This window comes from Lissotriton helveticus, chromosome 1_2, assembly GCF_964261635.1.
Source record: "Lissotriton helveticus chromosome 1_2, aLisHel1.1, whole genome shotgun sequence".
NCBI classification, from domain to species: domain Eukaryota; kingdom Metazoa; phylum Chordata; class Amphibia; order Caudata; family Salamandridae; genus Lissotriton; species Lissotriton helveticus.
The window spans coordinates 46,800,534-46,825,823 of NC_136058.1; positions in this window are offsets into that span (position 1 = coordinate 46,800,534).

A 25,290-nucleotide genomic window follows, 5' to 3' on the forward strand; every position below is an offset into this window, starting at 1 on the left:
AGGCCAACCATTAGAAGAACTTGAGTTTTAAGGAAAGAAATCATGTCTGAACCTTCAGATTTCTCCGGAACACCATAAATACGCAGGTTGTTGCGTCTGTTGCGATTTTCCAAATCCTCTGTGGATTTATTAAGTAGATCAATTTCTGTAGTGAGTCTTTGAACTTTGGCCGCAACATCCTGGACATCACTGATCTTCTGTTCGACCTCTGAAAGTCTAGAGTCCAAGCCAGACTACTTCTCTTCAATCAGCTGAAGAGTGGCAGCTGTGTCAGACATGAAAGGCCTAAAAAGTTGCAGTTCTTCCATAATATCTTCCAATGTAAGAGGAAGTGGAGACTTGGAGGGTGAAGGCGTGTCCTTTTTTAGGCGTTTGCCTGCACCAGCATTTGCATCTTTTCGTGATCCAGAAGAGGGCCCTTGGGCTTTATGTGAGTGATCCATCATAGTACAGAGGGAGCAGTGAAGACTGTTTTAGGCGAGGCTGAGTCAAAAACCAAAGAAAAAGTAGTCAAAATGTACAAAACAGCCTGTTCCAACTGTATTCTGTGTGAAATGAAGGAAAACAATTCTAAAAAGAAATTGAAAGGAAGGAAAAATGAAGGCTCGCTGCTTCACATCCAGGTAGCTGCAGCACAATTTATTATTTATGTATTTATTTATTAAATTTATATTGCGCACAGCTACCCGTAATGGGTTTCCCGGCGCCAGGGACAGACTGAAGAAGAAAAGACAGGTGATTGCTGAATAAAAAATACACAGAGCCGTGATCAGTTAAACAACAGAGTTTTCAGTTTTTTGCGGAAAGCAAAAAGATTAGTCTCCATTTTTAGCGCCAGCGGAAGAGCATTCCACATCTTCGGCCCCAAATGGGCGAATGAGCGGCCTCCCATTTTTGCCAAACGAATTCTGGGAACTACAAGGTTGGCTTGATTAGATGACCTGAGGAGACGACAAGGCTGGTAATCCTTAACAAGATTGTGCAGATAAGTAGGGGCAGAGCCCTGGCGAATCTTGAACAGAAAGCACAAAGTTTTGAAAGCCACGCGGTCGGGAATTTTTAACCAATGAAGGTCACACAGGGCTTGCGTAGCAGACATTCTTCGTGGGACATTGCACAACAGGCGGGCAGCTGAGTTCTGTACAACCTGGAGAACATTCATAGTGGCTTTATCGGCTCCCAAATAAAGCACATTACCGTAGTCGATACGGGACATTACAAGAGCCTGAACAACCATCCGACGAGTGGACTCAGGCAACATCCATAGGATCTTCTGCAACCAGCGTAAGGTGTTAAAGCAGATTGCAGCGACCTTAGTTGCCTGCTGTCGCATCGAGAGTTTCTCGTCGATTAGAAAGCCGAGGTTACGAGCAACTGGCACAAGGAAGTGACTGTTAAAATTGCAGCCACAGCATAAAGAGAACAGTCAAATAAAATTGCAAGCAGTCAAGAGCAGCCAGCAAAATGACCCAAATATCTCAAAAGGAATAAAGGCACATCACTTCATGGCAAAAAAAAAGATGTGAGCGAACGTGAGGTGATGGTCACTTCATGAGAGGCATTTTCACAGAGATAGAAATAGGCAGCATTACTTGGGCATCTACCAGAAGAATACCGCATACAAACGGTAGAAAAACAGGCAGGAGATGTTGTAGCAAACCATGCGCGTCGAAAAAAAGGATACCATACCATCAACATTCCAAACGTCATAACTGCCCAAAAAAACATGAGAAATTTCAAAAATAACATTAGTTGATAGAATATCATTCAACTTGGACCAAACTTAAGACCAAAAAGCTTTAACTAGAGGGCAGAGAAAGAACATATGCAGAAAATCACTATCACTATGAGGACAGGACCAACACTTAGGGGAATCTATAGACTTGTATTTATACATAGGACAGGGAGTGAGAAACAGTCTATTGTAGAAAAAATATAAGGTCTGCATGGTGCTAGCAGAACGTGAGAAGGCGTGAATTTTTCTCCAGAGTGAATCCCATGTGCTTAAGGGGAGAGTGAGGGCCAAATCCTGTTCCCAAATAAGTTCTAATTTAGATTTGGTCCTAGCCTGCAGGGGGCGAAAAGTTAGTCTATAGATAGTAGAAGTTTTGAACTGGGTGGAGAAATCAATAGAGGTAGGGAGAGTTTGGTCAGGTGTGGTAGAGGGGGGGTCCTGAAGAGAAAGGTGAATAAGAGAGTCTTTGAGAAGAGGATAATGATGAGCGTAAGAAGAGGAAACGTTATAGGAGGTTTGGAGGTCTGAAAAATCCATAAAAAAACATCTTTCATCAAATGCTGAGGGGTAATAATACCCTTGTCAATGCATTCTTTCCAAAATAGAGAAAGTTTATTAATCTTAATGTTCTTATGGTACCAAATTGGGGTGCGTAAAAAAGTAAAAGCAGAAGGTAGGTGAGAGTGCAACAAAGAGGTAGTAATAGCTTTGGAATGGGTAAAAATAGGCGATGAGAAACGTTGTGGAGGTCTGGACAAACAGACAGCAGAAAGAAATGAAAAAGGAAAATATTGAACTTGTTCCAATGAACTCCATGCTGTTAAAGGCAGATCTGAAGTCTCAGATTGGAAAGTCCAAATTTGTTTGAGAGTGAAAGCTGAATGATTTCAACGAATGTTGGGAAAATTGACACCACCCAAGACTTTAGAAGACTGTAGTCGAACCATAGAAATTCTGGGTTTACGATTGTTCCAAAGAAATTTAGAGAGAGAGCTATTAATAACACGAAAAAATGAATTGGGAAGAGAAATAGGAAGCATAGAGGAGTAAAAATTAATACTAGGGAGGAGCATCATCCTAATAGTGTCTAATCTACCCCACCAAGAAAGAAAGAGTGGTGACCACCCATCAGTCAAAGCTGACAGTTTCATAAGGAAGTCAGCAATATTAATTTTGATTGTTTCTTTAATGGTGTTGGCATAGAGGATACCAAGACATTTAATATGTTTAGAATTCTATTAAAAAACGGTATTAGAAAACATAGAGGGAAGACAAAATTTACTAAGGAGGAGGATCTCAGATTTATCAACATTAAGGGGCACATTAGGATGGCAGACGGAAGGACGACCGCCGGCCTGGAGTAGGCGGAAACAGCCTTTTTCCGTCCGCATGCCGCGGACACTCCGACCGCCATATTAGGATGGGAAACACGGTCAAAACTCCGTATGCGGCGGAAGAGAACGCACCGCCGTGGAATCACACCCGACCCCGCGGCGGACCTAACCAATCCGGAGACACCGCCGTACGGAATGACGTCTCCGACCGTGTCCCAAATCACGATGCCGGAAAACACACATAAAACCGCTGCGGAAAAACAACCTGCCTGAACACAGCGGATTCCCCACGGCCAACAAACCACACATTGCGAAGATACCCACCACAAGCAGCTCGCCCACATGGACCCAGCGCTACACGCTTTTCCGATACTCTTCGCGATCCTCCACCAGCAAGTCATGGACCATCATCGACGACGACGCAGGTACGCTACACACCATTTACTGTCGGAAGGGGAGTATCTGGCAGGGCTGTGACGTTGGGAGGGGGAGTGTCATGTCACAGGAAATACATTGACGAGCGCACCAAAATATACACAATTGAAGTACACAACCAGGAATGACAGCGACTAACCAGTACACATGATTTAATAGCTTTATTCAACATAATAGGTGCATAATATCAGAATATCCAAGAGCATGGGCATTGGGTACAACAGATCATGTACATCACTGGCAGCACATGAGAGGGGCTAAGTGCATCAACAGTCCATTGCACTGAACAGGTCCATCAGAGGCAGCACATGAGAGGGGCTAAATGTATCAACAGTCCATTGCACGGAACAGGTCCATCAGAGGCAGCAAATGAGAGGGGCAATGTGCATCAACAGTCCTTGGCAAGGCACAGGTACATCAGAGGCAGCACATGAGAGGGGCTAAGTGCATCAACAGTCCATTGCACTGAACAGGTCCATCAGAGGCAGCAAATGAGAGGGGCAATGTGCATCAACAGTCCTTGGCAAGGCACAGGTACATCAGAGCAGCACGTGAGAGGGCACAATGCAGTATCAGAACAGCAACAGGGCATTGTGGACAACAGAGCAGGTACATCATTGGCAGCACGTGAGAGGGCGCAATGCAGTATCAGAATAGCAACAGGGCATTGTGGACAACAGAGCAGGTACATCATTGGCAGCACGTAAGAGGGCACAATGCAGTATCAGAACAGCAACAGGGCATTGTGGACAACAGAGCAGGTACATCATTGGCAGCAGGTGAGAGGGCAGAATGCAGTATTAGAACAGCAACAGGGCATTGTGGACAACAGAGCAGGTACACCAGAGGCAGCACGTGAGAGGGCACAATGCAGTATCAGAACAGCAACAGGGCATTGTGGACAACAGAGCAGGTACAATATTGGCAGCACGTGAGAGGGCAGAATGCAGTATCAGAACAGCAACAGGGCAGTGTTTACAACAGAGCAGGTACATCAGAGGCAGCACGTGAGGGGGCAGAATGCAGTATCAGAACAGCAACAGGGCATTGTGGACAACAGAGCAGGTACATCATTGGCAGCACGTGAGAGGGCAGAATGCAGTATCAGAACAGCAACAGGGCATTGTGGACAACAGAGCAGGTACATCACTAGCAACACAAGTACGTGTTTCAAGCCACCCGTCGCAAGGACAACAGCAGTGCAAGGCTCGTTACAATGGACAATGTACACACCATGTGAAAATACATGTGAGTGAAGTGAACAGGACCTCACATCACAGAATCAGGTGGACTGCCTGAACTACCTGCCTCGAACACACTGCCAGCACCAGTAACAGGAGTGTGAGACACAGCCACAGCTCGAGTGACTGACACATGAGCCACAGACCCAGGCACACTGCCAGCACCAGAAATAGAAGTGTGAGACACAGCCACAGCTCGAGTGACTGACACATGAGCCACAGACCCAGACACACTGCCAGCACCAGAAACAGGAGAGGGCACAACTGAGACAGTGCTACAACAGTGCTACAGCAAACAACAGACACAGTGCCACTATCTGACACATGAGAGTCAACTGCATCTGCGCCACTGGTACCACTGAAATGATGAGCCACAGGGCTGAATGGGCCAGGAGGCAGGGTGGCTCTGGGAGCTGGGGATAGCTGTACTGGAGCGACATCGGGTTGTTCATGTGTCAATGGTGTGTGTCTACGTTTCTTAGGGATATATGAGGGCACCCTGGACTTGACAGAACTGGCAAGTGGTGCGGACTCGAATGAAATATCACCCACCAAAGGTGGAGCATCTGCTGCTGGGGGTCTGCTCTCTGGGGACAAGCTGGAGCCTCCTTGTCGTTTGCTGTGTGCCTGCCTTCTGGCCTCTGCATCATGTGTAATAGGGGATGCAACAACAGGGTACTCCTTCCTCTGCTTCTGACGGCCCTGGATGGGAGTGGAGGTATGGGGTACTCCACCGCGGACACATCTTTACTACGTTCCCTCAACAACATCAGCCGCAGTGCAGCCAGGGGTGATGTATGCCTGTCCTTGATGTGCCTTGGCCGTAGGAGGTGTACCTGTTCCCTGGGCGGTGCCCTGTCCCTGGGTGCAGACCTTTCCCTTGTACTGTATCTGTCTCTAGAAGCAACCTTGTCCCTGGGAGTGTCTCTTTTCTTAGGAGGTGCCCCTTCCCTTGTAGTGTCCTTGTCCTTGGGAGTGTCCCTGCTCTTGGGAGTTGCCCCTTCCCTTGTAGTGTCCTTGTCCTTGGGAGTGTCCCTGCTCTTGGGAGTTGCCCCTTCCCTTGTAGTGTCCTTGTCCTTGGGAGTGTCCCTGCTCTTGGGAGTTGCCCCTTCCCTTGTAGTGTCCTTGTCCTTGGGAGTGTCTCTTCTCTTGGGAGTTGCCCCTTCCTTTGTAGTGTCCTTGTCCTTGGGAGTGTCTCTTCTCTTGGGAGTTGCCCCTTCCTTTGTAGTGTCCTTGTCCTTGGGAGTGTCTCGTCTCTTGGGAGTTGCCCCTTCCTTTGTAGTGTCCTTGTCCTTCGGAGTGTCCCTGCTCTTTTGAGGTGGCCTTGCCTTTGTAGTGTCCTTGTCCCTGGGAGTGTCCCTGCTCTTAGTGGTGGGTGACCGGGCTGAGACGGCGGTGGTTGACCGTGCTGGGAGGGCCGGTCTACGGTGGATGATGCAATGTGACTGTAAGGGGGGTCATGAACTGCCATTTTGATTTCCATAATCACATGAATGTGTTGGCCTGCACCACCCCCACGGAAGGCGTGCCCCGCCACGGTGGCGCCACTGATTGAACATTGTTGCAAAACATCCAACCGTCGCGGAAGTGCGCACTTGCGGTTGCCGATGTGTGTCCGTGACGGCACGTGCACAGGCAGCCAATGGGAAGAGGTACCGCGGGGCGCGTATGCGCCATCGACAATGGCGGAAGCCGTGCACCGCCATGTCGACGCCACTGATTGTATATTTACAAATGCAGCACCGCTGTGGTAGTACGCACATGCGTTATGAGGGGTGTGAACGTGATGGCAAAACAGCATATGTCATGCACTATATCATGTGTGTTCACACTATGGCCATTGATGTGCACCAAATTTGCTACACATGTGCATGTCTACGTGTCGACCTCTTGTATTACCGTACACACGTTTCAACTCATACACATCTACACACTACATCAAGGCTGTCTGGCCACATTCAGGATCTGTTATGCGTGTGTGGTTTGTGCGTGCAAGTAACAATGGTGGGGGTACACATGTATTCAGTGTATGCGTATGTGTGTTGCCTCTTGTGTAACCATGCATGTAATGTGAGGATGCTCACCATTGTAGGAGTGGTAATTGGTGCATGATGATATGGAGTGTGTGTAGCATTATTGTATTGTGTGTGCACGTGCATGTGTGTCTGTGATGACGCTTGTCCACATTAGGGTCATTAGGCATGTCTTGTTGGCAGTTCTTTTGACGTGTGAGTATGTTACATTGTACATGTTGGCACACATCATGTTGTTAGTGGCTGCACATTGTTTGCATGCTACTCTGTATTGTAGGTAAATGCAGACATGTCACACATATGATATTTGTCGTTGACTTTTCTCATTTGGATTGTGTTGGCCTACATGTGATAGAGTTGCACAGCTATTCGTTGTTGGTTAATTGACATCTACTACATTTACTCCCACACAGGAGGGCTCCTAATGTGCATCGCCGATACACTGTGCTGGAGGACATGGTTGACGAGGAGGTGATCAGGAAATTCCGGCTTGATCGACGTAGATTGCTGGAGCTTGTAGACCAATTGTATCCTCATCTGCAGCCATGAAGGACATATCCTGGTTCCATTACACCCACAGCAAAGGTGATGGCGGCACTTCACTTCTTTGCAACTGGCACCTTCCAGTACACAGTTGGGCATGCCGGGGGGATGTCACCGTCCATGTTCAGCATGGTACTGCGGGATGTTCTCAGGGCCATGATGATTTACAAGGATGATTACATCCATTTTCCACGGGCGGCAGAGTTGGCAGCAGTCAAAGCAGACTTCTATGCACTGGGCCAGATACCACACGTAGTGGGTTCCATTGATGGCACCCATATCGGTCTCATTCCACCCCGGGCACGTGAGCCTGTATATCGCAATCAGAAACACTTCCATTCGCTGAACGTGCAGGTGGTGTGCCTGGCCGACAACATCATATCACATGTGTGTGCAAGATTTCCAGGCTCCGCACATGACTCACAAATCATGCGGAGCAGCATTGTCCCCCAACTGATGGCAAATCTGCGACCAGAACGTGCGTGGCTTGTTGGTGAGTATGCTGTGGGGACAGTTGTGTATTCTGTGTGGCATGGGGTACCCACCAATCCTGGGAGTGATATCTGTGTCTTTCATCCCCCCACATAGGCGATTCAGCGTACCCAAACAGGCCGTGGCTGCTGAGTCCCATACGTAATCCAACTACAGCTGGTGAAATGCGATACAATGATGCCCATGGAAGGACACGTAGAGTGGTGGAACGTACTTTTGGACTGCTAAAGTCTAGGTTTCGTTGCCTGGATAAAACCGGAGGTGCCCTGCCTTACTCACCAGGCAAAGTATGCAGGATCGTGATTGCCTGTTGCATGCTCCACAACCTGACCGTGCGCAATGACATTAAACTGATCTTGGACCCTGAAGACCAACTAGTCCCTCGGCCTCCCATCCCACCCATGTCGACTGATGAGGATAGTGGTGAAGAAGAAGGTGTGGACCAGAGGCGTCAGCTCATTGCTCGCTATTTTCCTTGAAGGTGAGTGACTACCTCTTGTGCAGGTTGACAATGCGTGATGTATGTTTGCTGGTGGTGTGTGGATGTGGTGTTTGGAACCTGGCTGTTCTGGGATGTTATGTTTGCATGTGTGTGTAGTATTCCATGATGTGTGTCCTCTCATCCACAGATTTGGTGGTGAGTGTGGTTTGTGGTATGTTGCAGTACAGTGTGTTGTGATGGGTGTGAATCAGTTTCCTGACGTGTGTTTCTTGTCTCTCATTTTCCCTAGGTCACTCCCACTGAGGCATAATTCTCACAGACATAGTTCCCTGCGCCTGCTGATGTCTGATTCTGATACAATCATGTGATTAAAACATGGAGGCAACACATAATTGAGTGTCTAAGTGAAATTTATTTACAGGTTGTGAATTTATGCATGTGGATATTTACAAGTAGGTGTTGGGTGAGGGAGTGTGAGTTGAATGTCATGGTAGATGAAAAGACCGTGGTGACACCACATTGGGTGATGTCCAGCTAGTCCAGCAGACCGGTGCCAATACTTGGCGTTGTGGGACAGGATAGTTGGCGGGTTAATGGCAGGGTCAGGCACGGTTAATGTCATTTGCGGCCCCTCTTTGGGCGGGTGGATGCTGCATCCCCGCTGCCCTCACCTGCTTCTAGCCTCGGACAGCCCCTCCGTCTTGTAGCCGGAGCGGAGACAGCTGGGGGGGCAGGTTGATCAGGGGCCACATCCGTGTCCATGGGCTCAGGTGGCGGTGGTGTTGGTGACTGTGGCGGCTGGGCACTTGGCTGAGGGGGGGGGTGTTGCGGGATAACCAGTCCCTCCACATTGATGTTACCTGGCCCATGATGTCCACTAGTTGCCCTATGCGCCTGTCAATGGAGCACAACTGATTTGTGTTCTCCACTGAGTCCTGGTGGGCACGGTCAGCCTGTGCCTGCCCCTGGTCATAGGAGGCCTGGACTCTGGCTAGGGCTTCCAGTGTTTCTGCAGCAGGATGGGGTGGGTGTCCTTCCACACCTTGCCGGTGTGAGGCACTCCTGTGGGTGTGATGTGGCCTCTGGTCTGTCCTTTGCCGTCCACTCACCCTGCTTGGCTGGGATGTAGATGGGCCTGCATCCTGCGATGGGTCAGGCAGGGTGGCACAGACAGGAGTGGTGGTACAGGTGGTGGTGGCTGCACAGGTCACTATGGCAGGTGTCGGTGGGGTGACACAGGCCAAGGTTGTGGAAGCAGGGATGTCCTGTGAGCCAGATGGCCCTGAGAGTCGGCTTGGGCCCCCTTCGTCCTCCGCCCCGGAGCTGGCAGTGGATCGTCCCCAGAGAGTCTGTGCTGTGAGTGTGGCGACTGTTGCAGGCGGTTGCTGGTTTCGCCAGTCAGGTTGCGATCACCTGAGGGACAAGATTTTAATGATCAATGCAGTGGACATGACATGTTTTAATCATTCAAACATTACATATCAAAGACCTCCCAAGACACCCCTCCCACCTCCCAACACACCCCTCCCACCTCCCAACACACCCCACCCACCTCCCAACACACCCCACCCACCTCCCAACACACACCACCCACCTCCCAATACACACCACCCACCTCCCAACTCACCCCACCCACCGCCCAACACACCCCACCCACCGCCCAACACACCCCACCCACCTCCCAACACACACCACCACCCTCCCTGTGGACATGGGGGCCTATTGGGATTCATAGTGCTGCTCTCTCACACACCCCTCCCACCTCCCAACACACCCCACCCACCTCCCAACACACCCCACCCACCTCCCAACACACACCACCCACCTCCCAACTCACCCCACCCACATCCCAACACACACCACACACCTCCCAACACACACCACCACCCTCCCTGTGGACCTGGGTCCTATTGGGATTCGTAGTGCTGCTCTCCCACACACGCCTCCCACCTCCCAACACACCCCACCCACCTCCCAACACACCCCACCCACCTCCCAACACACACCACCCACCTCCCAACTCACCCCACCCACATCCCAACACACACCACACACCTCCCAACACACACCACCACCCTCCCTGTGGACATGGGGGCCTGTTGAGATTCGTAGTGCTGCTCTCTCACACACCCCTCCCACCTCCCAACACACCCCACCCACCTCCCAACACTCCACACCCACCTCCCAACACATACCACCCACCTCCCAACTCACCCCACCCACATCCCAACACACACCACACACCTCCCAACACACACCACCACCCTCCCTGTGGACATGGGGGCCTGTTGGGATTCGTAGTGCTGCTCTCTCATACACCCCTCCCACCTCCCAACACACCCCACCCACCTCCCAACACACACCACTCACCTCCCAACACACACCACCCACCTCCCAACTCACCCCACCCACATCCCAACACACACCACACACCTCCCAACACACACCACCCTCCTCCCAACTCACCCCACCCACATCCCAACACACACCACACACCTCCCAACACACACCACCACCCTCCCTGTGGACATGGGGGCCTGTTGGGATTCGTAGTGCTGCTCTCTCACACACCCCTCCCACCTCCCAACACACCCCACCCACCTCCCAACACACCCCACCCACCTCCCAACACACACCACCCACCTCCCAACACACACCACCCACCTCCCAACTCACCCCACCCACATCCCAACACACACCACACACCTCCCAACACACACCACCCACCTCCCAACTCACCCCACCCACATCCCAACTCACCCCACCCACATCCCAACACACACCACACACCTCCCAACACACACCACCACCCTCCCTGGCAGTCGTTCACATTTTGGTGAATATGTGGCCCACATGCATGGTTTGGGGCCTGGGGAATGTGTCCTCTCAGTTGTGTGAGGCAGACCATGTCTGTGTGATAGTGGTACTTGGTTTGTACTTACCAGCCTCTTCTCCCTCGTCGATTCCTTCAAGGCTCTCTGGGTGCAGTATGCCCAGCACCTTTTCCTCCCAATCGGCATAGTGTATGGGCTCCGGGGGTGTGCGGCCGCCAGTGTGGTGTGCCCGCAGGTGATTTTTTGCACGGATGCCTTTGACCCTTATTTGAGGTCCTGCAACCGCCTCTGGATGTCGTGCTTTGTTCGTGGCACGGTCCATGACGCATTCACCCGACTGACTATCCTGTCCCACATGTGGTTTTTGGTTGCCACGGTGGTCTGCTGGACTAGTGTGCCGAATAGGTGGGGTTCGACACGCATGATTTCATCCACCAGGACCTTCAACTCTGTCAGTGAATTTTGGATTTTTCTTTGGTGCCATGGTGTGTGATGTGCAAGGTGTGGGTGGAGTTGGTTGGGATGTACAGGTGTGTGGTGTGTAGGAATGGTGTGGTGGGCGTTTGTGTGGTGGGTGTGTTTGTGTGCAGGTTGTATGTGTGGTCTTTAGTGTCTGCTGATCGTTGTGATGAGTCTCTTGCTTGCAGCTATGCTGTGGTGCAAAGGATTGTGGTAGTGGGTGGGAATCTTTTTATAGTCTGTGTCGTGGTAGTGTCCCAATGGTTGTTGGCAGTCAGGTGCTAGGTGGGTGTGTTGACTTGCGTGGATTTTTAGGTGCTTGGGGGGGTGTCATTGTGGCTTGTGATTGGTGTGGGTGTTTCAGGTGGGTGGGAGTCCTGTGTAGTGTGTTTTGTATTTACTTCCGTCAGCCATTTGTAAATTGGTTTGACGGTAGGGATGGTGTTCGTGTTGTCCTTCCGCTGGGATGCTGGGTTTGTCATTGCATTGTTTCCGCAGCGGTCGTGGATGGAGGTGAGTTCCGTGGGAATGGCGGCGTTATCCTAATCACGGGCACAGAGCCTCCGCAGGTATTGCGGTGGCTGTGCCTGTTCCCGCGGTCATGTTCGTCCGCGGCGGACTGTTTTTCTTAGGTTCCGTCCGCTTGCGGCGGTCTCAGGTTTACTCCGTCCGCCGCGTACGGGGTTTGATGTACTCCGTCCGCCGCAGACGGAGTTTCATGACATTATTATCCTAATCGCAACGGCGGTTTATCCGCGGAGCGGTCGGGAGTATCTTGGCCGCGTCCTTGGCGGACGGAACCCATTTCCGTCCGCAATCCTAATCGACCCCCAAGTTTATAACCAGAGACAATTGAATATTCCTGTAATAGAGAAAAAAAGGCTGGCAAGGTAGTAGATGGGTTAGAAATGTACAAAAGAGAATCTGATTTGTAGGCCAGATGAATAATGTTAAGAAAGGCACGAGAGTTGTCAGCAATGGAACGGCCTTTTACAAATCCAGATTGGTATATGTTAACAAGATCGGGGAGAACTTTATTAATACATATGGCCAGTACATTTGCAAAGATTTTACAGTCTGTATTAATCAAAGAAATCGGCCTATAATTTTTTGCAAAGGGACGGATCCTTATCTTTTTTAGGAATCAAGCAAAGCATAGCTTGAGTAAAAGTACCCTGCGCTACACCCATAGTAAGAAAATGATTAATTAAGGAGAGAAGGTGAGGGGTCAAAAGAGATCTAAATTGAAGAAAAAAACAGACAGAGAAACCATCAGGGCCCGGGGCCTTATCTTCAGGTAATATGGAGATGGCACCAATAATTTCTTGTTCAGGGATGGGGGAGTTCAAAGAAGAAAGATCAACCTGATGTTCAGGAGACTTAGGAAGTCGTTGAAAAAAAGAATTGATAAGATCAGGGGTAGGAGAAGATTCTGGGGTATAAAGAGAAGTATAAAAATCAGTAAAGCAATCAAGGATTTTAGAATCAGAAAGATGTAAAGAACCCGAAGGGTCCTTGATAGCAACAATTTTAGTTTTTTGCTTCTTAATTTTCAGATAATTAGCAAGAGATCTACCTGCTTTGTTCCACCCACCATACATTTTCGCATTAAATTTAAGAAGGGTGTTACAAGCCGAATCTAAAGATTGTTTATGGTATAGCATCTTTGCTGGAATAAGTTTGGATAATGTGTCCGGGCATTTAGTGGAGAAGTATTGATGTTCCAACAGTTTAATTTGTTGAAGAATTGAGGTGGATTCAGAGAGAGCTTTCTTCTTTTTCCTGGAGACAAAGGGGCCCATTACGATGTCGGGCGGATTGCCCCCGCCAGGATGGCGGTAGCCACCGCCAGCCTGGCGGAGGCAATCCGCCCGACATCGTTGCACTGAAGACCCCCCGCCATATTAGGATGACGGAGGAACCTCAGCGGACGGAAAGACCGTCCGCCGCTTTTCCGCCCTGATCGCCTTGCGGCTGGGGCGGAAAAGGAATAATACAGTGGCGGTATTAGACACCGCCAACCATATTAGGATGCCCTTCCTGACATGCTTTTCGGTGGCGACAACGCCGCCACGGAAAGGCATGCGGAGACTCCCTGCGGGTGCCCATTGCGGGCCCCCTGGGAGTCTGGGGGTGGGGGATGCACATGGGGGGTACCTATGTTACCCCCCCACATTTCAAAGTGCAACATGGCAGGCACCGCGCGGTGCCTGTCATGTTGTGCTTTGAAATACACAACGTGCATTTTTACCATTGCCGGGGGCGGCGCTTTCTGCACTGCCCGCCGCAATGGTAAAAATACAGGATGCGCCCGCCTGTGTGGCGGGCGCACCCTAATGCTCAAGGCGGGACCGCCGCTCCTATGGCGGGCAGTTCCATTTTGCACGAGGATCGCGGGCGGGCAAAGTCTGCCTGCCATCCTAATGATCGCCAAAGTCAATATTAAAGCCTCTTGCGGTGGCCTTAAAAGCATCCCAAATTAAATGAAATTGAGAAACAGAAGATATATTCTGGAGAAAAAACTCTTGAGCGAATAATGAAAACTTTTCCAGAAATTGAGAGTCAAGGAGGATAGAATTATTAAAGCGCCAACGCCTAGATGAGGGCATAGGGGAAGGGTGATCCATGTCCAGAATAATGGGGGCATGATCGGAAACAAGAATGGAGCCAAATCTCTATATTGTTTATAAATTGTAGTGTATGTTGGGTGAGGAAAATATAATCTATCTGGGAGAGAGAGCTATGGGAGGGAGAAAAAAAGGAGTATTCCAGAACATCCGGATGAGAGGTTCTCCAAGCATCAAGTAATCCCCTTTTTGTGATTGATTTATGAAATGTTTTCTGCATCTTGTTGGGGACGTATTTAACTTGGGATTTACGATCCAAAAAAGGGTCCATAAGCTGGTTACAGTCACCACCCACTATCAGATTGTCAGAAACATGGGAGGAGAGGAGAGTGGAAAAATCGGACCAAAAAGAGGAGTCTGTACCATTGGGGCCATAAACATTACAAAAGGTCCCAGAAGTATTATTCACAGGAACATCTAACAAAAGCCATCTACCATTGGTATCTTTAGATTCATGTTGTAAATGAACATTTAATGACTTATGGAAAAGAATAACAACCCCATTCTTATTATTTTCAGCCGAGGATCAAAAAATGTCACCAACCCATTGTTTACGCAGAGAAGGCAAGTCTTGTAGTCTGAGGTGTGATTCTTGTAAAAGAGCAATTTGACATTTCAATTTAGCAAGATGGGACAACACTCTCTGTTTCTTAACAGGATTACGCATACCTTTTACATTCCACGAAATAATGTGAAAGTTTTTCATAGATAAGATGAAAAAAAGGGTAGGTAGTTTCTAGATAAAGCAAGTAGAGGAAATATGAACGTTGAAGTAGTGAGAAAGGAACGAGGATACCAATATGAAAAAAGAAAGAGAATAAAGCCAAAGAGTATCAGAAAGAGAGGAAAATATATAAAAGTACAGGATTCACGACAAAAGTGAGTAAGGAAACGCCATAGTGAAAGAGTAGAGAGACAACAGCAAAAAACTAAATAATCAAAGACACAGGAAAAGAAAGAGGAAAGGGAGAAGAGAGAAAGAAAGAAAGAGTGCTGGAAAGAAAGGACAATCGCCAGTCCCCCATAAAACATATTGAGAAGAAGATAACAGAAAGACCGAAGACTTTAGTCATAAGACAATATAAGCAAACCAACATTGGAGTGAGAGCGGGGGCGGCGAGAAGACAGCCACACTGTAGAGGAACATCAGGTAAGAAGAAATTCTAACACAGAACGAGATTAGTAAGTTGAGGAAATGAGACAAAAAAAGGAGCATGCCATAAACGTGGGTAAAACAGATAATAGAAAATGCAAAATTAGACAATACGTGCAAGAGGGCAACATGGGTAGGAAGCAGCTTCAGCCGGGCTGAACAGGACAAAACCTAGAAACTGGTGAAGAAGGAACAAAAAAAAAATAATAATACACCTACAATGAAAGATACATAAAGAAAAACAGAACAAATATTTAAATAAAGTACTACAGAATACTGCTACAAAAACATAGTGACATAGCAATCATGTTTTGCTGAGTTCCATTAATTCTCCCTCCTGAGAATGAATAAACTTTCGTAGATCAGCTGGATCCTCAAAACTCAAGGTTCTGTCTTTGTCTGTGACTTTGAAAAAACAGGGATGAATTAATCTGTAGCGTGCGTTCATAGATTGCAGGGCAGGCCGAAGATCAAGGATCTCCTTCAGTTGGTTAGCAGTCGACTTGGAGACATCTTGACTACGAAAGACTTCATGGCCCGACCATAACAGCTGTTTATGTTGTTTTGCTGCATTGAGGATTGCCATGAGATCAGAGTAGAGAAGGAAATACGTAATTATTCCTCTGGGGTTTGAAGAAGAAGTTCCCTGGGACTCAAGCCTGTGAGCCCTTTGGATATTAATATCTGTGGATTTGGGGAGGCCAACCATTGGAAGAACTTGAGTTTTGAGGAAAGCAATCATGTCTGAACCTTCAGATTTCTCCGGAATACCATAAATAAGCAGGTTGTTGCGTCTGTTGCCATTTTCCAAATCCTCTGTGGATTTATTAAGTAGGTCAATTTCTCTAGTGAGGCTTTGTACTTTGGCCGCAACATCCTGGACATCACTGATCTTCTGTTCGACCTCTGAAAGTCTGAAAGTCTAGAGTCCAAGCCAGACTACTTCTCTTCAATCCGCTGAAGAGTGGCAGCTGTGGCAGACATGAAAGGCCTAAAAAGTTGCAGTTCTTCCATAATATCTTCCAATGTAAGAGGAATGTAAGACTTGGAGGGTGAAGGCGTGTCCTTTTTTAGGCATTTGCCTGCACCAGCATTTGCATCTTTTCGTGAAGAGGGCCCTTGGGCTTTATGTGAGTAATCCATCATAGTACAGAGGGAGCAGTGAAGACTGCTTTAGGCGAGGCTGAGTCAAAAACCAAAGAAAAAGTAGTCAAAATGTACAAAACAGGCTGTTCCAACTGTATTCTGTGTGAAATGAAGGAAAGCAATTCTAAAAAGAAATTGAAAGGAAGGAAAAATGAAGGCTCGCTGCTTCACATCCAGGTAGCTGCAGCACAAGGAAGTGGCTGTTAAAATGGCGGCCACAGCATGAAGACAACAGTCAAATAAACTTGCAAGCAGTCAAGAGCAGCTGGCAAAATGACCCAAATTTCTCAAAAGGAATAAAGGCACATCACTTCATGGCCCAAAAAAAAAAAGATGTAAGCGAGCTTGAGGTGATGGTCACTTCATGAGAGGCATTTCCACAGAGATAGAAATAGGCAGCATTACTTGGGCAAGGAAAAGAGAGAAACGCGACCTAAGCAGCTCAAAATGGTGGTCGCGGGAAAAGTAAAGAGGCATAAATGCCGATAAATGTCTGCTCAGACCATGAGAAGGTCTGAAACTTACGCAGGACACTCTGGAAGTGTTCCGGTGCAAGAATCCGCTGACGGAAAGAGGCAAAGACCCCTGAAAATGGTCCCGTAATAGCCGAGCGAAGCTCGAAGAAGAGGAGCTCCTCAGGTAGTGGCCATCTTTAGCCGCAGCTGCCATGCGCCGCCTTTTGCTGTTTTCATGTGTGCTGCACAATGCAGCACACATGAAAACAGCAAAAATTAGGAGAAATAAAACATTTCTTCTCATTGCGCGAGGTTAAGACCAGGTTTTCCCAGGTCTTAAATCTGGTGCTGCCTCCTATTTAAACCTCCCTTGTAAATAGAGGGCAGTGTCAGAATCAATGGCTGTTGTGGTGGTACACACACAGCAACACCCATTGCCCTCCCCTTTCATGCTAAGAATAGCGTGAAAGGCGGCCTTATTTACAAGGCAGCGTTAAGCCACGTTTAGCGGTTTAACGTTGCCTTGTAAATAAGGCGAAGCCCCTATCGCCATAGGAACGCCATGAAAATTGATTTCCCCGTGGCAATAGGGGCTTGTAAATATGCCCCTAAGTACCCAAAATAGTCACACCTTTGATTTGTCCAATTATGGCTGATATTTACTACCAAACTATGGTACTGGAGCATGCCTTAGTGCCCTTATCAATCTTGATACGCCACAGGTCCCACATATGCACATAACGACCATAATTGGATGCAACCTGCTCTAAGTACCATGCATTCCGGTGCCACTGCACATGCTGCCCTTACGTAGCTACTTGCCTAACTTTTTACCAGCCGCGGTCCTCAGTAGGAGCTCCTGCAGGGCAGTGATGTAGGGAGGGGGAGGGGCAGGGTGGGGGGTAGTAATGTATGGATTACGGACCTTAACAGGTAAGTAACAGGTAAGTAAACCTATAAATACATAAAACAAATTTCGTTCCGTGCACAGCATCACCAAATGCAATGCGGTGCGGGCAACAAAATTTGTTTTATTTATTTATATGTTTACTTACCTGTTAAACTCTGTAATCCATACATTTCCACCCCCCACCCTGTCCCTTCTCCTCCACACGTCACCGCCCTGCAGGAACTCCTACTGCCGACCGCGGCTGCTTTTTACAAGGACACCCACTGAGTGAAGTAGTTGTAATTTTGGATGCTGAAGTTGGCCCCTTCAATAATATTCCAAGTGATCCTTTCACCACTACTCATGCTATTTCTTCAGGGAAAATGAGGTTTCAGGTATTGTTTGTAGATAGCCGGTCTGCTTTATAATACACGATGTTCTCAGATTTCATTAAAGATGAATGTATCTTCTCTTTGGAATCAGTGTTTAAATGTACATGGCCTATATCTTTATACCTTTTATCTCACCAGCAGCACGACAGTGCTCTTGCCTTTCTGATTTACAGATCACACATGTCCCTTTCCACGAGTCTCAGTGACACAACATATAATCGCTTGCCAACAATTATCAATACAATACTGAGCAAAACAATTAGTTTTCAATCACCTTAAAAAGCTAATTATATACTAATTATAGACTATAATGCAGTCGGAGATTCTAAATACAGTTTACTTTTTTATTTCCTTTGTCACTGATAATTTGCCTGATTTTTAAGCAGCCCTTGTAAAATGTATTCCCTTTTACTTGAAATCTTGTCAAACATTTACTTACAGTTTGAAATACGGACACTTTCATTTCCACATTATTGATTTAATCATAAGGTTTACGAGCAGAAGCTATCACTTTAAAATTGCAAGGCAAAATTGATAGCATCTTTTAGATGCATGTAATGTTGCACTTAATTGATTGCATGACTTCAAATGAAATCTTTGACCGTAAATTGTTTGATCTGTACAACAAGATTCGATACTCTCCTTGCAGAGGATTACTAGTCTGCATTCTGTAGCTGGAGGAAATAGCTGGGTGTTCTGCAAAATTATTCTTATGCAGCAAGACAAACATCAAAAAGGTTGTGTTGACTATTTTAACCGGTTGTTCCTGTTCACTGTGTTCCACTGTGACAATATGACATTATTCGCAAATACACATCAAAATAATTATTCTTGCCACAGCAGTTGCATTATGTTTCTGCCACGTGGCAGAAGTTAGTGGTGAGATAGCACGTAGCCACACACCTAGTAATGTAGTTTACTGGCTGAAACACATCAATGCTAGAAAGAATATGGATAACCTCTCGCAAACCACCTTTGCAGTCTATAAATGCGCACACAAATTAGCACCCTGACCCAAATTAGCACCACACTATTATCGAAAACGTACAAAACAGAACAAATAAAATACAAAAAGACTTTAAAGTTGAATAGATAGCTTAACGTGTTCATGTTGACTTATGAAGGAAAATACAAGATGAAAAGCGCGTTCTGCACATTTTACACTGGCTAAAGGGTAATACTTTTCTTTCAAAAAGCTAACACATATTTAAGGCGACAATACAGGTGATTCTGGCTGCTGCCTTTTGAATGACCTGGAGTCTCTTGGTGAATTGCACAGGGATCCAATGTAGGGGGCATCGGCATGGTCCAGTCTGCAGTTTATTGGATCTTTCAGTGTTTAGAACGGCCCAGCTGCACAACATGTGGTCCTGTGCCTGCATTCCTCCAAAGTTCCAGCATGACATGGACGTCACCTTCCATGCCGTGCTAGAACTTTTTTAGGCGTTCCCATTGCAGGGCCTGTTTTCCAGGCACCATCATGGGAACACGTGTTCAACTCATAATAAGGTGGGAAGTCCTTGTGCAGCTTTGGCGGTTCTTTGTCGGTCGAGAGCTGGCGCAGCAATCTCCTAACCAGCCACTTAGGGGTCGATTATGATGGCGGTGAATCCGCATCCTCCGTGCCGGTGGAAGCCACGGCCGGCCCGGAGGATGCGGATTCACCGCCGCGGCATAGAAAACACCCACCACCAAATTATGATGGTGGTGGGATCAGCCGTGGACAGCAGGTCCGTCTGCCGCTGATCCGCGGGGTGTGGACCGCAATATGGTGGCGGTATCTGCAAGACACCACCAGCCACATTAGGATGTGTGCGGAAACATGCTTTTCCGCGGTGGCTTTTCCGCCGTGGAAAAGCATGTGGACCTTTGCTTCTGCGGGCCCCCAGGGTGTTGGTGGGTGGGGGGTGCACATGGGTTTGGCATGCACAAGGTGGCAGGCACCACGCGGGGCCCGCCACGTTGTGCATGTCAAAGGAAAACATGCAATTTTCACTTTGTGGTGGGTGCTGCTTAAAGCAGCTCCCGCCATACTGTTACATATAGAGGATGTCACCGCCAGAGTGGCGGTCACATCCTAATTCCAATGGAGGAACCGCCACTGCCCCTGTGGATGGTCCCTCCACCTCGGGGGTGGCGGACGGACGCAGGTCCGTCCGCCATCATAATCGACCCCTAAGTTCGGAAGACTACCAAATTGCAAACCACAGCAAGGTGCCTTTTCTGAAGATGTCACAGTTGCGTTTCAAGCAGTTGACCATGAACTAGTTTGCGACTTTGGATATGCAGTAGGTGGAATTTACCTAGATGTTGGAGGTGCCATTGGAAAGGAAGAGAATACTAAATATGTCTCAGCATTGAATATTTCTCAGCACATTATGTTATCATGTATTAAAAATCAGTTATTTGTTCTGAAGTTTTATAAATGTTCAGAGAGTGGCAAAGTGTGTACTTTGTATTTTTCTGGTGCTCGTTAAAGCTCTGCATTGTTCCAATAATGTTCTGTAGGCTGCTAATGCAACAGCCGTAGCCTTCCAGTAACTGGTTGCTATTTGACCTTTGTATTGTCTTTGTAGCTGAGCTGTTCTTGGCTCTTGCCCAGGGAAGCTGCTAATAGAGGCAGGTCACCGACATTGACGTTCCTTTGAGCTTGTCATTTTAAGTAATTGTTTGATTGCCCAGCATCACTCATCTAGTGCATATAAAGAGTAATGTTTAATTGCTTGTTCATGCTGTTAGAATTGTTGGTAAGTTGGAATAGCTTCTCGAAAATGTTTAATCCAGTAAATTTGAACATGTTCCGTAAGTATAGATGCTATGAAAGGACAAAATACTAAGTAACAATAACAATTTTCGGTTTTATAAAAAATATTTAAGTAGTGCTACATTCATTGACATTTTACAACAGCCGTGCTGTGAGGCGAAATGTATAGGTAAAGTACTATCCAGTGAAAGTGCTTTCATCATTAACAATGGAACTGTATTAAGAAGTGCACAGGAACACAGCCCTTTTCCCATTCCTTTGACACTTCCCAATTAGAAAACGGACTGCACAAGTGTGTGTGGTCCTTCTTTTATAACACCAATTGTGTGGGTGAAAATGTAACTCCCACAGGATGCATGGTAATGTTGGTACAGGCAAATAAAAGACAGTGGGGTGTATTCACAAGAACGTGTGCTAAACATCACCAAAAAAAGCCAACGCACCTTTACATATTGCAGCCGATCACAGAAAAATAACCCTGTGTTAACGTGGAATTCACAACGAGGCTGTAGCATGCGATAGTCTGCCTAAACAGTGGCCAATGTCTGCGATAAAACCACCTCGAAGGAGATAAAAACACAAACCACAACACCAAAAAACATGCAAAGAGTCCATTCGCGATGAGGAAAGTAGCCCGAGACACACTTGGCAGGCGGGAATAAGCACAACAAAAGCCTGAAAAAAAGAGACAATCCGCTGATGTGTGGTCCATTCCGAATGAGAACTAAGTTTTTGTTCACACCCCTATGCAGGCCTGGTGTACGGAGGTCCAACCCCTTACGCACATGCATGCAGGGGGGTTGTAACATGCGACATTTCCGCGTTCTGCCCCACAGCCTATGGGGACATGGTAGCATCCACTGGCCACTACACTCCATGCACAAGCAGTTGTTCGCCACATGACAATTTCCGTGGTTTGCACTCTGTGGTCTGTCCGGCACCTTCACGCCACACCTGGCATTGGGTAGGTTCACCTACTTAGTCACTTGCCACTCTCACACATGCCTGCTCCATGCCTCTCCTCACATCCTGCTATTATGTGTCTGTGGTGCCATGCTGTGGCTGGGTTGTGGGCATGGCAAGGCCGGTTTCCCAATGGAGTTGTGTTGTTGTGTCTGGTTGGTTGGCATGTTGTGTGTTATGTTGGATGTAGTTGTACTGCGTGAGTTGCATGACTGTGGGCGGCAGGTGCATTTCAGGTGGGTCCGCTGTCTTTGTGTATGCTGCCTCTGTGGTGTTCTGGGGGCGGGGCGGGAAGGTTTCTGGGGGTGGTGGCGGGCCTGGGGTGGTTGCGGTGGGTGTTGTGGCCCTCATGGGTATCTTCAGTGCATGGTCATTTTCTCCATGGCATATGTGGGTCTTCAGGTGTGGCTCTTTGCTGGGCTCCCTTTTATACTGCAGGTTGTCATCCTGCTTTACACCAGCAATGAGCAGGTGTTAATTCCCTGCTGCTACCACGACTTATCGGCTGTTTTTGTTTTACATCACAGATCTGGCAGTTCGTTGTGAAAGTGGTGTTGTGTTTTTTTTGGGTGTTTTTGCACGGAAATGCCTACTCTGCATCTCATTAGGGTTAGTTGGTGGGGTCCACCATGGAGAGAAATTTTGGGGCAGTTATTGTGGTAATACAGACGATGTCTGCAGTTTGCACCAGCTTGTGAATTGGGTGTTAACTCTATATCCACTTTTAATGCGTTTCGGTGGGGATAAATCGGAGTTGAGTCCTTGTGAATATACCCCTGTATTTGCTCACTCACCTGAGCCATGTTTCAGATGCAGAGACATCGGCAAAGACCTTTGATGGATGTTCTAACTTTAAATCAACAAGGAGTTGATACACAGTTATTGGGTTCGATCGGGTCATCTTTTGAGAGGTGGTACTTATGGTATTGTTATCCTCATGGGGTGGAGTCATGAAAGACTGTATTTCCTGGTGGCTTCTGACTCACTGATAAAATGCAGAATGGAAGGTTAGGACGGTCATCTACTATGGCACTTAAGGCCCCCCATGAGGATGAGTGCAATACTTAGTTGCATCAACACTCAGCTGGCCATTAGGACTTCCTTGAGTTGTAGGTGAAATTCACTCATTGTTTCCATACTGCACTATCGTCAGTGGCTGCAGTTTGTTTTTCTTTATCTGAGAACTGAGGGCCATTGTTATCAATATTTCACGCAATGCAGCAAGACAACATGCTGTGCTGCACTGTACTGTGCTGTGTGAAAGGGTGAGGGTAGGAATGCGCCACATTTTAAAATGCATTGCACATTCCTTCTCTCTGCTTCAACTGGTGCACTGTGTGCGACCTAGCGCCAACACAGGCTTCCTTGTGACTTAGTGAAAGTGGTGCCTGCGTTGCCGGCATAATTGTTTTTGTGTAATGAGGGACACATTTTTGCACAAGGACAATCCTTAGAGGCTTTTTCCTCCTTCTAAGTGTGCTGCATAATGCAACCCACATAAAAGGAGGACACACCAAGGAGAAACAAAGATACTAAACCTTGTTGCATCATCCCTTGTATGGCGTAGCATTTGTATGCATTCCCTCATTTACCAGTATTTGTAAATCTGAGAATGTGCCAAATCTTATGGGTGGAGGCATGGGAACTCAACTCATGCAACAACTTCCTAGGGCACAGTAATGCATGGCAGCTACTTGATCTGCTTTGCGTTTCTCCATATTTACCAAGCAACGCAGGGCCACTCTGTTTGGCTGTGTGTTGTTTGGTAAATCTGACTTAAGTATTGTATTGCTCTTGAGACACGATGCATGACACCAGGGCAACACAATACAATGATGATTCTTTAAATGTATTCTGGTTGATTCTGCTTACTATGCAGTTTTCAAGGTTAAAGGGTTATAGTGCATGAAGAAAGGTGTGAACCCTTGAACTTGGAGACAATATTAGGGGATCACTAGCACAGTATCGAAATCAAAAATATTGTTATACAGAAATGTCGTCACCCAACAAAAAAATTCTATTCATATAATGTACAAAAATATTGAAAGACAATATTGTTTTACACTAATATCGAAAATAATATACAATAATATTGTTTTTTAATATTTATAATTAAAAACAGTAAATATGTTGATATATAACATTATAACATAAATTAAATATGATTAAGCTATATTTAAACATATATTTATACAAACACATTTAAAAAAACACACATACATATTTATGAATGTGTGTATATTTATATACACATAAGTATTCTAAATCTATTAAAAAATATTAATTATAATCTGTATTTTACTTTTACATATAACAGTAGAGAAAGCGTTAGACTCAGGAGGGGTTACATTTACTATTCCCACTCCAGTCTGTGCAACAGGAGGGAAAGCGTTGTACGCTGTACCCCTAACACCCAATAACCTGCATGTGACATATCATTTAAAAAATATCTTAATTACACAATTTAGATAGTTCATTTTCAATTAAATAATTATTATCAATTTAAATCAATTAGGAATTAATTATATTTATTTTACTTCCCACCCTGTACCCCTAAAAACCCTCATACGCTACACCTAAAACATATTAATAAAAAAAAAAAAACTAAAACCTAAAAATGAATGAAATATATAATTTACATAGTCAATTATCAATTAAATTGTTAATTAACAATTAATTAATTATAATGAACTTACTTCCCACCATGTACCCCTATAAACCCCAAAACCTGCACCTAAAACATAACTTAAAAAATAAATTAATTATCCAGTTTACATAATTAACTATCAATTAAATAATGAACAATAATTACAAATGTAATTTTTTTATTAATTATAATTCATTTACTTATCACTCTCTACACCTAGAAACCTGATGACCCGCACCTAAATCTTAACTTAAATAATAAATATATTACACAATTCACATAATTAATTATCAATTAAATAATAATAATTAAAAATTGTACATTAATTAATTGCAATTAAATTACTTCCCATCCAATACACCTAAAAAAAACAACCTGCTACGACATAGAAACATATATAAAAAATGAAATTAAATTAAAATAGAACTAAAAAACCACAAACTATACTAAAAACATTAAAAAGAATTATACAATGTTTAACATATACATTCAAAACATATACTTAAACACATCAAAATTATTATATAGTGATATTATTAACAAATATATTTTTGGAACCAATATTAACAGCATCAATATTTTTAACATCGTTATTAATGACAGATATTTTTGCAACCAATACAAACAACATACATATCGTTTAGCAATAGTCCTTACTTTAGAACTTGATATTTCTGCATCTCAATATACTTTACTCAATATTTTG